Raw genomic sequence first — 14,805 nt, forward strand, 5'->3', positions numbered from 1 at the left:
TCAAAGAAAATCAATATTCATCTTATAGGAATCCCCAAAAGCAATGAAGTGGCTTCAAAAGGCACAGAGTCCCTTGTCCATGAGATTATGAATGAGAACTTTCCAGACATGCCAAGAGATTCTGAAATTCAGATATCTGACCATTTCAGAACCCCAGCATGACTCAATCTGAATAAGACATCTCTCAGACACATGATAATTAATTTCACTAAAGTTAATATGAAGGAGAAAATTCTGAAAGCAGCCAGACAAAAGAAAACGATCACCTACAAGGGGAAGAATATTAGAATAACTGCAGATCTCTCTGCTGAAACCTCTCAAGCTAGAAGAGGATGGTCATTGACTTTTAATCTCCTAAACAAAATAACTTTCAACCCAGGATCCTGTACCCAGCTAAACTGAGTTTCATTTATGATGGAGAAATTAAATACTTTAATGACATTGACATGTTGAAGAAATTTGCCACCACTAAACCAACTCTCCAGGATATTCTCAGACCTATCCTCCATAAAGACCACAAAAGTAAACCCACCCAGAAAATTTTGATCAAATTCCAACTTCCACAGTCACAAAAGGATTAAAAATGTCCACTGGACTCTCAAAACGCTTATCAATATTCTCAATTAATGCGAATGGTTTAAACTGTCCTCTAAAGAGGCACAGGTTGGCTGACTGGATACAAAAACTCAAGCCAGATATCTGCTATATACCAGAATCTCATCTTATATTAAAAGACAAATATAGACTCAAGGTGAAGGGATGGTCATCTATACTCCAGGCAAATGGAAAGCAGAAAAGAACAGGTGTTGCAATCCTATTCGCAGACGCAATATGCTTTAAACCAACCAAACTAAGGAAGGATAAGGATGGACACTTCATATTTGTTAAAGGTAATACTCAATATGATGAGATTTCAATTATTAATATTTATGCACCCAACCAGAATGCACCTCAATTCATAAGAGATACTCTAACAGACATGAGCAACTTGATTTCCTCCACTTCCCTAGTAGTTGGAGATTTTAACACCCCTTTAGCAGTGCTGGATAGATGCTCCAAAAAGAAGCTAAGCAAAGGAATCTTAGATTTAAACCTAACCATTCAACATCTGGACAGAACAGACATCTACAGAACATTTCATCCCAAGAAAACTGAATACACATTCTTCTCATCAGCCCATGGAACATACTCCAAATACGACCACATCCTAGGCTACAAATCTAACCTCAGCAAATTAAAAAAAATAGAAATTATTCCTTGCATCTTCTCAGACCATCATGGAATAAAAGTTGAACTCAATAACAACAGGAATCTGCATACCCATACTAAAACATGGAAGCTAAATAATCGTATGCTGAAGGATAGATGAGTTATAGATGAGATTAAGAAGGCAATCGCCAAATTTTTGGAACAAAACAACAATGAAGACACGAATTATAAGAACATGTAGGACACTGCAAAGGCAAATGTAAGAGGGAAATTTATAGCACTGCAAGCCTTCCTCAAGAAAACAGAAAGAGAGGAAGTTAATAACTTAATGTGACATCTCAAGCAACTGGAGAAGGACGAACATTCCAACCCCAAACCCAGCAGAAGAAAAGAAATAACCAAAATCAGAGCAGGATTAAATGAAATTGAAAACAAAAGAATTATACAACAGATCAATAAATCCAAAAGTTGGTGTTTTGAAAAGGTCAATAAAATAGATAAACCTTTGGCCAACCTAACTAGGAAAAAAAGAGTAAAATCTCTAATTTCATCAATTAGAAATGGTAAAGATGAAATAACAGCAGACCCCTCAGAAATTCAAAAAATCCTTAATGAATATTACAAGAAACTTTACTCTCAGAAATATGAAAATCTGAAGGAAATCGACCAAGAACAAAGTGGAAATGTTGAACAGGCCTATATCAATTTCTTTTTTTTTTTTTTTCACTTTTTTTTTTGTTGTTGTTGGGGATTCATTGAGGGTACAATAGCCAGGTTACACTGATTGCAATTGTTAGGTAAAGTCCCTCTTGCAATCGTAATAGCATCAACTATACAAAATCTCCCTCAGAAGAAAAGCCCAGGACCAGATGGCTTTCCGTCAGAATTCTACCAAACCTTTAAACAAAAACTAGTATCTATATTACAAAACCTCTTGCAAAATATAGAAAAAGAAGGAATACTACCCAACACATTCTATGAAGCAAATATCACCCTTATCCCTAAACCAGGGAAAGACCCAACAAGAAAAGAAAATTATAGACCAATATCACTAATGAATATCGATGCAAAAATACTCAATAAGATCCTAACAAACAGAATCCAACAACACATCAAAAAAAATTATACACCATGACAAAGTGGGATTTATCCCAGTTTCTCAAGGCTGGTTCAATATGCGTAAATCTATAAGTGTAATTCAGCACATAAACAAACTAAAAAATAAAGACCATATGATTCTCTCAATTGATGCAGAAAAAGCTTTTGATAATATCCAGCATCCCTTCATGATCAGAACACTTAAGAAAATTGGTGTAGAAGGGACATTTCTTAAACTGATAGAGGCCATCTACAGCAAACCCACAGCCAATATCGTATTGAATGGAGTTAAATTGAAATCATTTCCACTTAGATCAGGAACCAGGCAAGGTTGCCCATGGTCTCCATTGCTCTTTAACATTGTAATGGAAGTTTTAGCCATTGCAATTAGGGAAGAAAAGGCAATCAAGGATATGCACATAGTGTCAGAAGAGATCAAACTATCACTCTTCGCAGATGACATGATCGTATATCTGGAAAACACTAGGGATTCTACTACGAAACTTTTAGAAGTTATCAAGGAATACAGCAATGTCTCTGGCTACAAAATCAACATCCATAAATCTGTAGCCTTTATAAATACCAACAATAGCCAAGCCAAAAAAACAGTCAAGGACTCTATTCCTTTCACAGTAGTGCCAAAGTAGATGAAATATTTGGGAGTTTATCTAACAAAGGACGTGAAAGATCTCTATAAAGAGAACTGTGAAACTTTAAGAAAAGAAATAGCTGAAGATGTCAACAAATGGAAAAACATACCGTGCTCATGGCTGGGAAGAATCAACATTGTTAAAGTGTCTATACTACCCAAAGTAATATATAATTTTAATGCAATTCCTATCAAACTCCAATGTCATATTTTAAAGATCTTGAAAAAATAATACTTTGCTTTATATGGAATCAGAAGAAAACCTCAAATAGCCAAAACATTACTCAGCAATAAAAACAAAGCAGGATGAATCATGCTACCAGACCTGAGACTAAACTATAAATCAATAGTGATCAAAATAGCATGGTACTGGCACAAAAACAGAGAAGTAGATTTCTGGAACAGAATAGAGAACCAAGAGATGAATCCAGCTACTTACTGTTATTTGATCTTTGACAAGCCAATTAAAAACATTCAGTAGGAAAAAGATTTCCTATTTAACAAATGGTGCTGGGTGAACTGGCTGACATTCTGTAAAAGACTGAAACTGGACCCACACCTTTCACCATTAACTAAGATAGACTCTCACTGGATAAAAGATTTAAACTTAAGACATAAAACTATAAAAATACTTGAAGAAAGTGCAGGGAAAACTCTTGAAGCATCAGCATGGGTAAATATTTTATGAGGAGGACTCCCCAGGCAATTGAAGCAGTATCAAAAATACATTACTGGGACCTGATCAAACTAAAAAGCTTCTGCACAGCCGAGAACATAGTGAGTAAAGCAAGCAGACAGCCCTCAGAATGGGAGAAAATATTTGCAGATTATACCTCCGATAAAGGTTTAATAACTAGAATACACAGAGAACCCAAATGTATTAGCAAGAAAAGAACAAGTGATCCCATTTCAGGGTGGGCAAAGGACTTGAAGAGAAACTTCTCTAAAGAAGACAGATGCATGATCTACAAACACATGAAAAAAAGCTCATCATCCTTAATCATCAGAGAAATGCAAATCAAAACTACTTTGAGATATGACCTAACCCCAGTAACAGTAGCCCACATAACAAAATCCCCAAACCAGAGATGTTGATGTGGTTGTGGAGCAAAGGGCACACTTCTACACTGTTGGTGGGAATGCACACTAATATGTTCCTTGTGGATGGATGTTTGGAGAATACTTAGAAATCTAAAAATAGACCTGCCATTTGATCCTATAATTCCTTTACTAGGTATATACCCAGAAGACCGAAAATCAGAATATAACAAAGACATCTTTACCAGAATGTTTATTGTAGCCCAATTCATAATTGCTAAGTCACGGAAGAAGCCCAAGTGCCCATCGACCCACGAATGGACTAGCAAATTGTGTTCCATGTATACCATGGAATATTATGCAGCCTTAAAGAAAGATGGAGACTTTACCTCTTTCATGTTTACATGGATGGAGCTGGAACATATTCTTCTTAGCAAAGTATCTCAAGAATGGAAGAAAAAGTATCCAATGTACTCAGCTCTACTATGAAGCTAATTTATAGTTTTCATATGAAGGCTATAACCCAACTATAGCACAAGAATATGGGGAAAGGGCTAAGGGAGAGGAAGGGAGGGGGGAAGTCAGGGTGGAAGGTGGGTAATAGGTGGGGCCACACCTACAGTGCATCTTAGAATGGGAACAGGCGAAACCTACTAAATGCAGAATACAAATGTCTACATACAATAACTAAGAAAATGCCATGAAGGCTACATTGAACAGTTTGATGAGAATATTTCAGATTGTATATGAAACCAACACATTGTACTCCTTGATTGCACAAATGTACACAGATATGATTTAACAATAAAAAATAAATAAATGAGGAACAAAAAAATCACAGTAAATTGAGAGATGAGAGAAATAAGCTGGGCTTGACACTGGACCAAGGAAGTGGGCACAAGATTTGAAGTCCCAAGTTTGTGGTTCAAATGCCTGTCCAATTTCTTTTTTTTTTTTTTGTAGAGACAGAGTCTCAGTTTACTGCCCTCGTAGAGTGCCGTGGCGTCACACGGCTCACAGCAATGTCCAGCTCCTGGGCTTATGTGATTCTCTTGCCTCAGCCTCCCGAGCAGCTGGGACTATAGGCGCCCGCCACGCGCCTGGCTATTTTTTGTTTGCAGTTTGGCCGGGGCTGAGTTTGAACCCACAACCCTCGGTATCCTGTCCAATTTCTTTAGAGCGTCTTAGACTTAAGCAAAAATTCTGAGCCTCAATGTCTTTATACAGAAAAAAGGGAGAAATTGATACTACCTACTGAGCTTACTTTACAGTACAACTAGGATAAATTGAGAACATAAACAAAAACCTTCAAGAGCTGTAGTTATGTCTATCAAAATATTGCATAAATAAAGGGGACATTCCACATCAATCAATTTTATTAAACCAACTGTCCATACATTTGAAGAAACAGATTGGTTCTACCTTACACCATTCACAGAAATAAATTATAGCATGTCTAAAACTTCAACATATATTTCTAAACACAAAACATACTAAAAGAAATATCTTAATATATGTTTACTAACCCCAAGCAAGAAAAATTTTGTATCAGATGCAAAAAATGAAACCTTGATTGAAAATATTTGTAGTGTTTCATAACTTTGATACACATATTTGGAAATGTAGAAATATCTGACATATTTCATAATTTTTTTATCTATAGGTATATTTTAGGGCTGTATATATACATGCACACAGACTTTTTATAACAATAAGAACAGAAGCATCTCAATTAAAAATGGGCAAATCCATGAATAGACATGTCATTGCAGAGGATAAGAGAAAATAAAAATTATTTTATGTGTATGCTTAACTGAATATGTAATCCTTTACTGTATCAAGTGAGGATGAAGGTAGAAGACAATGGTGCTTCTGTATTTTTCAGGGAGAGCATCATTGGCACGGCTATGGAGAAGGATAATTTGACCTTATAAAATGTAAATAATGCTTATTATTATCTTCCCTAGAGAAATACTGACAAGATTGGATACACATGCAGACACAGGAAGTAAAAGTGTCTGTCAGTGGATATGCACAATATCTAATTTAGAATAGTAAAATATTATGAAAATCAAAATGCTTACCAAAAAAATGGAAAAATGATCTATGTTATACCTGGAGTATGGAATATTACACAGTGACTTAAGAAAGTTAATTCCACATGTACCAACCTGAAAAGAGCTGAACTTTATTATTATTATTATGATGATTATATAAAAGAGCAAATTACAAAATGACACATATTAGATGACACCATCATATCAAAACATTGCAGGGAAAGTTGAAATAAGCCCTACAACTTCCCCAGATTACTGCCTTAGATTTTGAAGGTCACGGCTCAGGAAGAAGGAACCCAGACAGAAGCACCAGGCAGCTTGCTGAGTTGAAGAGATAACCATTAGTTAGCATAGTGCGAAGAGGGTAGTCTCAGGAACGGGGAATAATTATGCCCCATTTAAATGATGTTTTGGCCTTCCCCCCAAAATATTAAAAAGACTGGAATAATCAACATTTTACTGCATAACTCAATTGTGTCCCAGGAACAATCCAAGGAATAAAAATAGGAATACAGAACTCTTCAGCATCCGAGAGGGTGAAGTCCACAATGCCTGGCACCTAATCCAGGTTTACCAGACAGTGCAAAGATAAGAGAATACGATCCACAGAGGATAAAAATCAATCAAAACTGACCAAGAATGTACATAGATGAAAGAATTAACAAATAAGGATATTAAAAAGTTCTTGTAATTATTTTTATGTTCAAAAATGTGTCTATGGGGGCATTCCTAGTACTCAGTACTATAGGAAGAGAACAAAAAAATATTAATTAGAAAGTAAAAATGTCTATGTCTTTTTACTCCTTTGTTTATTGTTTCATCCCTGAAATATTTATGAAAGTATACTATTTTTAAGATTACTACATTCTACATGACACACTATAATATCATTTGAAGGTAGATTGTGAATAGTAAAAGATACAAAGTTTTTTAACAACTACTAAAGTAACAAAACAAGGTGCACAACTCATATAAGTCAACTCAGGACATAAAATGGATCATTAAATATACCTAATTCAAAAGGTGAATTAAGAAAAAGAAGGTGAATTAAGAAAAAGCTACAAGGAAGAGAGGATACATATAGAAACAAATAGTCTGATAATAGTTATATCTAATCATGTTAATAATCACATCAAATGTAAATTGTCTAAACACCCCCCAAAAGAAAGAAAAAAGGGGTTAAAATAGGAATATTCGATATAAACAAATAAAAACCAATTATATACTACCTATAGGAAACTCAGTTCAAACAAAAAGATAAAGATACAAGTAGAAGAATAGAGGGAAAGTGTAACTAACATTCATCAAAAGAACACTGAGAGGCTATACTAAGAATCTCATTCCATAATGATAAAGAGGTGAATTCATCAAGAGGATCATTTTAAACACTTATGCCCTTATAGCAGAGTTTGAAAAATACTCCAAGTCAACACTGATATAACTTCAAGGAGAAATATATAAATCCACAAATTAAATCAAAGATTTCAATATATCTCTTTTAATAACTGAGATAGCAAGTCAGCAGAAAATAAGCAAAGATATTTTCGAATGAAAAATACTGTCAGTAAAATTTGGTTAAATATTAGAGAACATGTCATTCAAGAATAACAGGATATTTATGTATTTTTTTCAAGTTCCACAGAACATTTCCCAAGATAAATCGTATTTTCAGTAAGGTCAAAAGATTTAAAAACAGCAGAAAAGGATCTCGATTATGTTTTACTTTCCACTAAACATCAAATATTTTTTATACAAATGTGTCCCATATGATATTTGAAACATACTCTAAAAATTATTTTGGTGTTTATTTAAATTTTAGATTGAACTGGGCATTCTGTATTTTACCTGGTAACCCTAATTGTACACCATAAAACTGAAATGGCATTAAATTAAGAATCAATAAACCAAGATTGTTAAGAATTTTGAAATATTTATAATTTAAATAAGGCAATTTTGGAAATCAATGCATAAAGATAAAAATGGAAATTGAAGAGCATTTTGAATTGAAGTGAATAAAAATATCTCATGCTGATAACCAACAGTCCTCATAAGGAGATGCAACACTTGTAAACAAAAATATAAAATTCTGTTGTGCTTTATTTTTCAAAGACTTGACACACGTCCAGGAAACAAATCAATAGAAGGGAAGTCATTGTACACACACACATATTATATGTACTCACATGTACATACATATATATATATACACATTTAAAAAATTTACTTTTCTTTTGAACAACTGTATTGAAGTGTAGTTACCATAAACATAACTGCACATATTAAGTTTGCACATGGGACAACCCTGGCATGTCACCCCCTCAGTTAAGGGGATAGACGTGTCTCACACCTCCCAAAGTTTCTTCCTGTTCTTTGTTTTGTTTTCTGTTTGTCTTGTTGACTGGTTCTTGTCCTGGGCACATTGTTTAATGCTGAAGTCAAGGGGGATGTGAGAGGGAATTGGGACATGAAAACTTACCTATCAGGTCCAAGTCCAAGGAACATGATTCATTGTCTTAATGCTTCATTTTACAGCTTATGTATATATTTTTTCAATTTGTAAAAAGAATCAACTGAGTGACATCATTGTTTCTGGTAGTAGAAATAGGAAGAATAACAATGACAAATTTTTGTCTCTTTAAATTTTATGACTATGATGTCACTAACGTCCTAAGTGGATTATAAAACCCAGTTTCTCTTTGGATAATAAATTAAATGTCCACTTTCTTCTCTCCTTCCTTCCCTCCAACCTTCATCTTCCTCCTTCCTCTTCTCTCCCTCTCTTTCTCTCTCTATTTCTGTTTCTTCTTCTCTCTCTAATTTTAAGCAGCTCAGGTCTCCCACCTGCCTGTGCTATACCAAGCTCCCTTTTTTCTTTTCTCCAGAGCTCTGTGCTTATGGCCACTCTGTGTGTATGCTACATCACTGAAAAACTGAAAAGCAAGTTCGTTTATGATTCTAACCCTCCTAACAGTCCATCAGCTCCTCAGTGATCATGTCTATTGCTTGTTTTTAATCTGTTATAACCAGTAGAATGCTTACTGCTTAATAGGTATTCAATTCGAATTTATTGAACAGATGTACTTTCTTTAATAATTTCTATCAATACCTCATTTATCAGTTGGCACAGGAGAAGACACTATAAAATTTGCAATTTTAGGATGTGGCATGAAAGTAGAAATAGATGAATTGAGTTTGTAAAATTTATATATAAGAGCCAATTATTTTTCAATGGAAAATGCTCCTGGCAGAAGAACTTTAGCAAAGATAACTCAGTAGAGGAAAATAAAATGCTGATGATTATAGAAGGTCAAGGTGGGTCATGGAAAAAGGATTATTTCTTAAGTTCCTGAGATAAAGCAATGCAAAAATCACCTTCGATTTTCCACTTAAACACTGTCTCTTTTGTTTCATTAACAATATCACCCAGGGCTTAAAGGAGATTGAACAACCTGTCAAGAAGTAATATTAATTTTTAATTAAAAGTTATTTATGCAAATTAAAAATTCTAAAGCTGATAAGCATCTGTCTAGGCAGATCACTTCTACAGAAGTAAAACTTAGAAGCTATTAACTATAGATAGCATGAAATATTCATTCTGACTCCGTACTTTGTGAATGAAAAACGCACGTAGAATGCACCCCATTTTATTTGTTCTGTGGTGGGGAGAGGGGAGGGGTAGGAGGAGAAATTATATAGAACAGAACAAAAGTAGAACTTTCTGGGCTTTGGTGGCCAAGTGCCCCTTAATGGGTTGGAGAAGAACTATAAAATCAATGTAAAACTTCAGCTGTGGAAAGAATTTGTGATCACATAAACAATTCTTCCATTGTCCAAATGACATTAAACTGATGCCGAGAGAGAGAGAGAGAGAGAGAGAGAGAGAGAGAGAGAGAGAGATTGCATATGGCTTGATTAAAAATAAGAGCCTGAGCCCCAGACTATTTCCCGCTTTCTTCCACATCTGTCTAGGAATCAAGCTGTTGGTGGATCTATAAGGACATAAAACCTATCATCCTGCTTTGTGGACATGTCATAGGCTAAGATTAGTTGGGGAGAAAAGGCCATTAACTAAAACTGGAGAAAGAAAATCAAGTGTGGGTCACTAAAAGACAATTAAACCATTCTTCATCGTGAATCCACTGAGGACCAGGACAGCAGGAAAGTCTATGATACAAGAAAGAAAGAAACATGTCTTCCCCAGCATCTGTCTCCTATAAACTAGATGACCTTAGGGAAATTCCTCCTCCCACGATGGAAACCGGGATAACTTAAAAAGTAACTTGGCTGTGAAAATGTAATAAAATAGAACATGCAAAGAGGATCCAATGTCTGACATTAGAAAATATACAACTCTGTAAGTGTAGGCCTAGCACATAGTAAGTACGTTATAAATGTTAGTAATTATAATATTAAAAATAATATGCATTGTCTTTGATGATTTTGATAACAATAATCTCAGAAGGTAAGGATGAGATATACCCAGAAAGAACTCCTTGAAGGTGTGGACTGGAGAAAGACCCAGTGGAAAGAATCATCATATAATAACAATAATAGCACTCAATATGTGCCAATCAGGGTGGCGCCTGGGGCTCAAGGAGTAGGGCACCGGTCCCATATGCCGGAGGTGGCAGGTTCAAACCCAGCCCCGGCCAAAAAGCACAAAAAAAAAAAAAAAAAATATGTTCCAATCATTGTATCAGACTCAGCCTCATAAAAAAAGTCTTTTACACCTGTGTTATGTAGAAGAAACTGAAGACCAGAATAATTAAGTCATCTGCCCACCCTTAGATAATCTCATGGGTGAGCAGGTTTTAAATGGTTTATTGCTGATGGTAAGCACAGGCATTTTCCACTGTCAACTTTCACGTTTAGTTACCGTGCGGTAGAGAGCAGACACTTTGTTGAATGTGGTAGTATGTGATGGAAGATAGAAGGGACGAAAAGAGAAGTCTATGAGCAACTGAGCTGAATTTTACATTAAACAGACTGTGATAGTACACAACACACGGCCGCCGGTGGTGTCCGCTTCTCAGAGATGCCTGAACTTGGCTCGAGCCCATTTGCAGGACTATCCAAAGCACTGGGGCAGATTTCTACACAATAGAAAATAACATTTACACAGAACTTACTAAATAGGAGGCCAAGTTGTAAGTACTTGCACATGTTTTAACTAAGTTAATCTTCATAGCAAACTTGTAAGGGAGTTACTAGTATTGCCTGGTTCTCTGTGAAACAGACTCTGATGGAATTTGCATGTGCCAGGCTCTTCAGACAGTGCTCCCAAGACGCATGCGTGCAGAGGAGGGAGGGAAGCAGGAGAGGGCAGGGGAGAATTGAGCTGGTCAATTATGGGAGAGCAGTGTAGCAAGGCGGGTCCTTCAAGGACCTTCCTGACTGAAGCTTTTTGCTCTCTGCATTAGCCACTCAAGGGCTGCAGAATGCTCTCAGGAAGCCCGAGTAACCATGGATAAGGAAGTTCCTCTGTGTCTGAGCTGTGAACCAACCGTGAGCCACACTCCAGGAAACCGGGAGCCACGGAACTAGACCCTGAAAGGAGATCTTTGTGATATCCCTTGGTACTCAGCGCAAAGCCACTCGAGATAACTTCCTGCAGATTTGGAGACTGGACATAGAAAAAGGTCCCCAGGTGAACTGCCTGGCAGTTTCTGGTTTTTCTGTCTTTTTCCCTTTTTCTTTTCCTTTTCGTCCCTCCCTCACTTTTTCTTCTCTCTCCTCTGCATCACCCAAGAAGTACCTATTTTTCCTAAGAGATTTTTTTTCCATGCCAAGAAGTAAGTACATTGAGTTAGAACGAGTCCTCCACTTTCCTTGCATACGTTTCGTGAAAGAAAATGGAAATTATAAATTAGTATTTTACAAGCCCATTAGTGGATAAGCCGTAGTCTACGCACAAAACTCTCACCTTGGGAAATTTCTCACGCCCCTCACCAAAGTAAAATACTGACCAAGATTGTTCCTTAACCATTTGACTCTCTGTTTACCAGTTGCCATGTATATGACAACCTCATAGGTGTGCCATCCACAGAAGTAAAGAAAGGGCACTAAAGAAACATGAGATAAGACATCTACTTGTCAATATGCGTGTCTGATGCAGGAATGAAGAGCTTCCTCTGGGCCATCTCTGTCCCGTTAGCCCTCTCCATACAATAACAAATGGAAGGAGAATTTCCTTTTGTTTCGGGAAGATATTGTCTTATATTCTAACGATTAATTTGTCTCCTAAATGATGTTGTCTGATTTTCCAAAGATAGATAATTCTAAATTATGCTGAGACTATTATAATCACGTTTCAGTATGTTTTTAATCCATGGTTGCTTTTTTGCTTAACTCTTCATTTGTTTTTCCTGAACACAGTTAATCTTAGTTTCTTATACAGTATTAAAATGAGACAAAGTTGGAATTTTGTATTTTTCCTTAGAATCATTTTGTTATTGACAAACTTGGTATTTAATTATAGTTTGCCATTTGAAAAATTTGGATTATATTAGCACAAAAACTTTCTGTCCATAGCAAGTGGATATATTCTTCCACTGTTTCTTTTTTTTTTTGCTTTCCTTGTCTTCTTACTCTGTTTGATAACAGAAGTGCAATTTCTGAATAGCTAATTTCTAAATAGCTAACATGCCATAAGTGTTTTACATGAAATTACTACACTATGACCCTGCCACCACTGAATTCTGTACAGTTTATCTTGTTTTATAATCACTCATTGGTTTGGGAGGGAAACACACAGAACTATGACTTGAAGATATTAATAGATAATATCTGTATTTTACTAAACCAAATGAAAAAAATTATTGCCCTGACCTTTTTCCTTCCTCTTCCATATTTTCACATAGTGAACTTTGGTTACTATTTTATAATTGTCCAAGTTAATAGTATCTATGTCCTGAAATGACATTTAGCTTCCTTTAGACTTAGAGTTCACTTAGGTAGATCCGATAATCACCGTTGCTCCATTAGGCCACGGTTATGGTCATTTTGCAGTTTGTTGCTTTAGAGCGTTTTTTGTTGTTGTTGTTCTTCTTCTTTATTCATGCTTTCAGGAATAGTTTTGGGGTAGTATGTGATGGAAGATGGAAGGGACGAAAAGAGGCTATGGGTCCTTGAATACTTGAAACTATTTAACCATCATATTTCTATTTTCACAACCACTTGCACCCAGATGGTTTTATCCCTGGAAACAGAATCTGCAAGGAAGACTCTAGGTTCCTCTTGCCTCTTGCCCGCCTCCCTCGGGGGATCTGCCTTTGCTGCTAGAAATTACTCCCAGATATTTGGGATCATTTCTTCCTTCCTCCTTAGTTTATCTCTAAAATAGGAAATTCCAATTACTGAGTCCAACTTGTCTCACTTCAGGTGAGATAACAGTAGTTTCTTTATATCTTTTCCTCAGAATTCCTATATATTCCCTTTATCCCTTTCTTTCTAAATTGGAAGTGTGCCTTAGCTCTTGGCACCACATTTATTTATTAGTGATGTTTTGAATGAAGACATAAGACAGAAGTGATTGTCCCCTATGGTCCCTTATAGCACGGCATTAACAAAGTTCATCTCTTATCCTTGGCATTACATGTTCATCCATCTCATTGACTCTTAGAAACTTATCACTAAAACAAAAATCCAGCTTTGAAAATGATTGCCATAAAATGCACATAACTTTAACTGGAAACAAAGTTGTAATCAAAATATGATTCCTGTGTCTCTTGCCAAACCAAAGAAGTAAGTTGACTGATTTTAGGAGATGTTTTTCATCTAAAACAGCTTTTGTCAATTTTCCCCTCTTGAGGGGCAGGCTTATCAATTATGCCATTAATCCTCAAAATCTACTACTAACCCACACATTTAGCTTGTCATGTTCTAAATTTAGGTATGTTAAAACTTTAGAGTCTATCTTTTGTTCAGTATAAGTTCTATCCCTCAGGGGCAATTATACACAGGCTTGACCTTTGTTAACACTTTCATAATAAGTGAATTAGTATTAATTGTCCAAATTTTAGAGGTAAGGAAAACAAGACTTCGAGAAGTCTAGTTGCATTATACAGGTAGCATAACTAGAATATTTCAAAGATGCTCATACCACTTTCTGTGATTGTTGATTTTGCCCCTTTTATTCTGAAGGGCCTGATAAAACTACCTGCCAATTTGTAAAGTCCTTAGAAATATATCATTGACTTATTCATTCCATCAGTGCCTTCCTTGTTTGCCACACTCTATCGGATATCATCAGTGTCCCACCCATATCAACTCAGGACTCAACAGCTAAAGGCTGCTTACTGCAAACACCTGAACCCTCTGATGAAAAGTTTTGTTTTGTTTTTGCTTATTTTGTTTTGGTTTTGCTTATTTTCATTTTTGTTTGTGTTTTTGTCTAAGGAGATTATTAAGCCTATACTTAGGGCAAATTAGACATAAAATAGAGTTAACTTTCCTGGAAGCAGACCTTAATAAATGACAGTTAAAGAGTGATCAACATAGGGGAATAGTTGGAATTCATTCTCCAGTTGGAATAACTCTGAGGCCTGCTTTGCACTGACTTATGTTGCACCATGGGACTGAACTTTCCAGGCTGATAACTTGACTCTTGTCCCACTTACTCTGGCTTCCTTCTCTTCTCACTTACCTATGAGCTTTTCTGGATGACTTACTCTGGCTTCCTTCTCTTCTCACTTACCTATGAGATTTTCTGGATGACCTCTCAGACTATAAGCATTCAAAACTTTGCCTCAAGCT

This window comes from Nycticebus coucang, chromosome 3, assembly GCF_027406575.1.
Source record: "Nycticebus coucang isolate mNycCou1 chromosome 3, mNycCou1.pri, whole genome shotgun sequence".
Taxonomy (NCBI): Eukaryota; Metazoa; Chordata; class Mammalia; order Primates; family Lorisidae; genus Nycticebus; species Nycticebus coucang.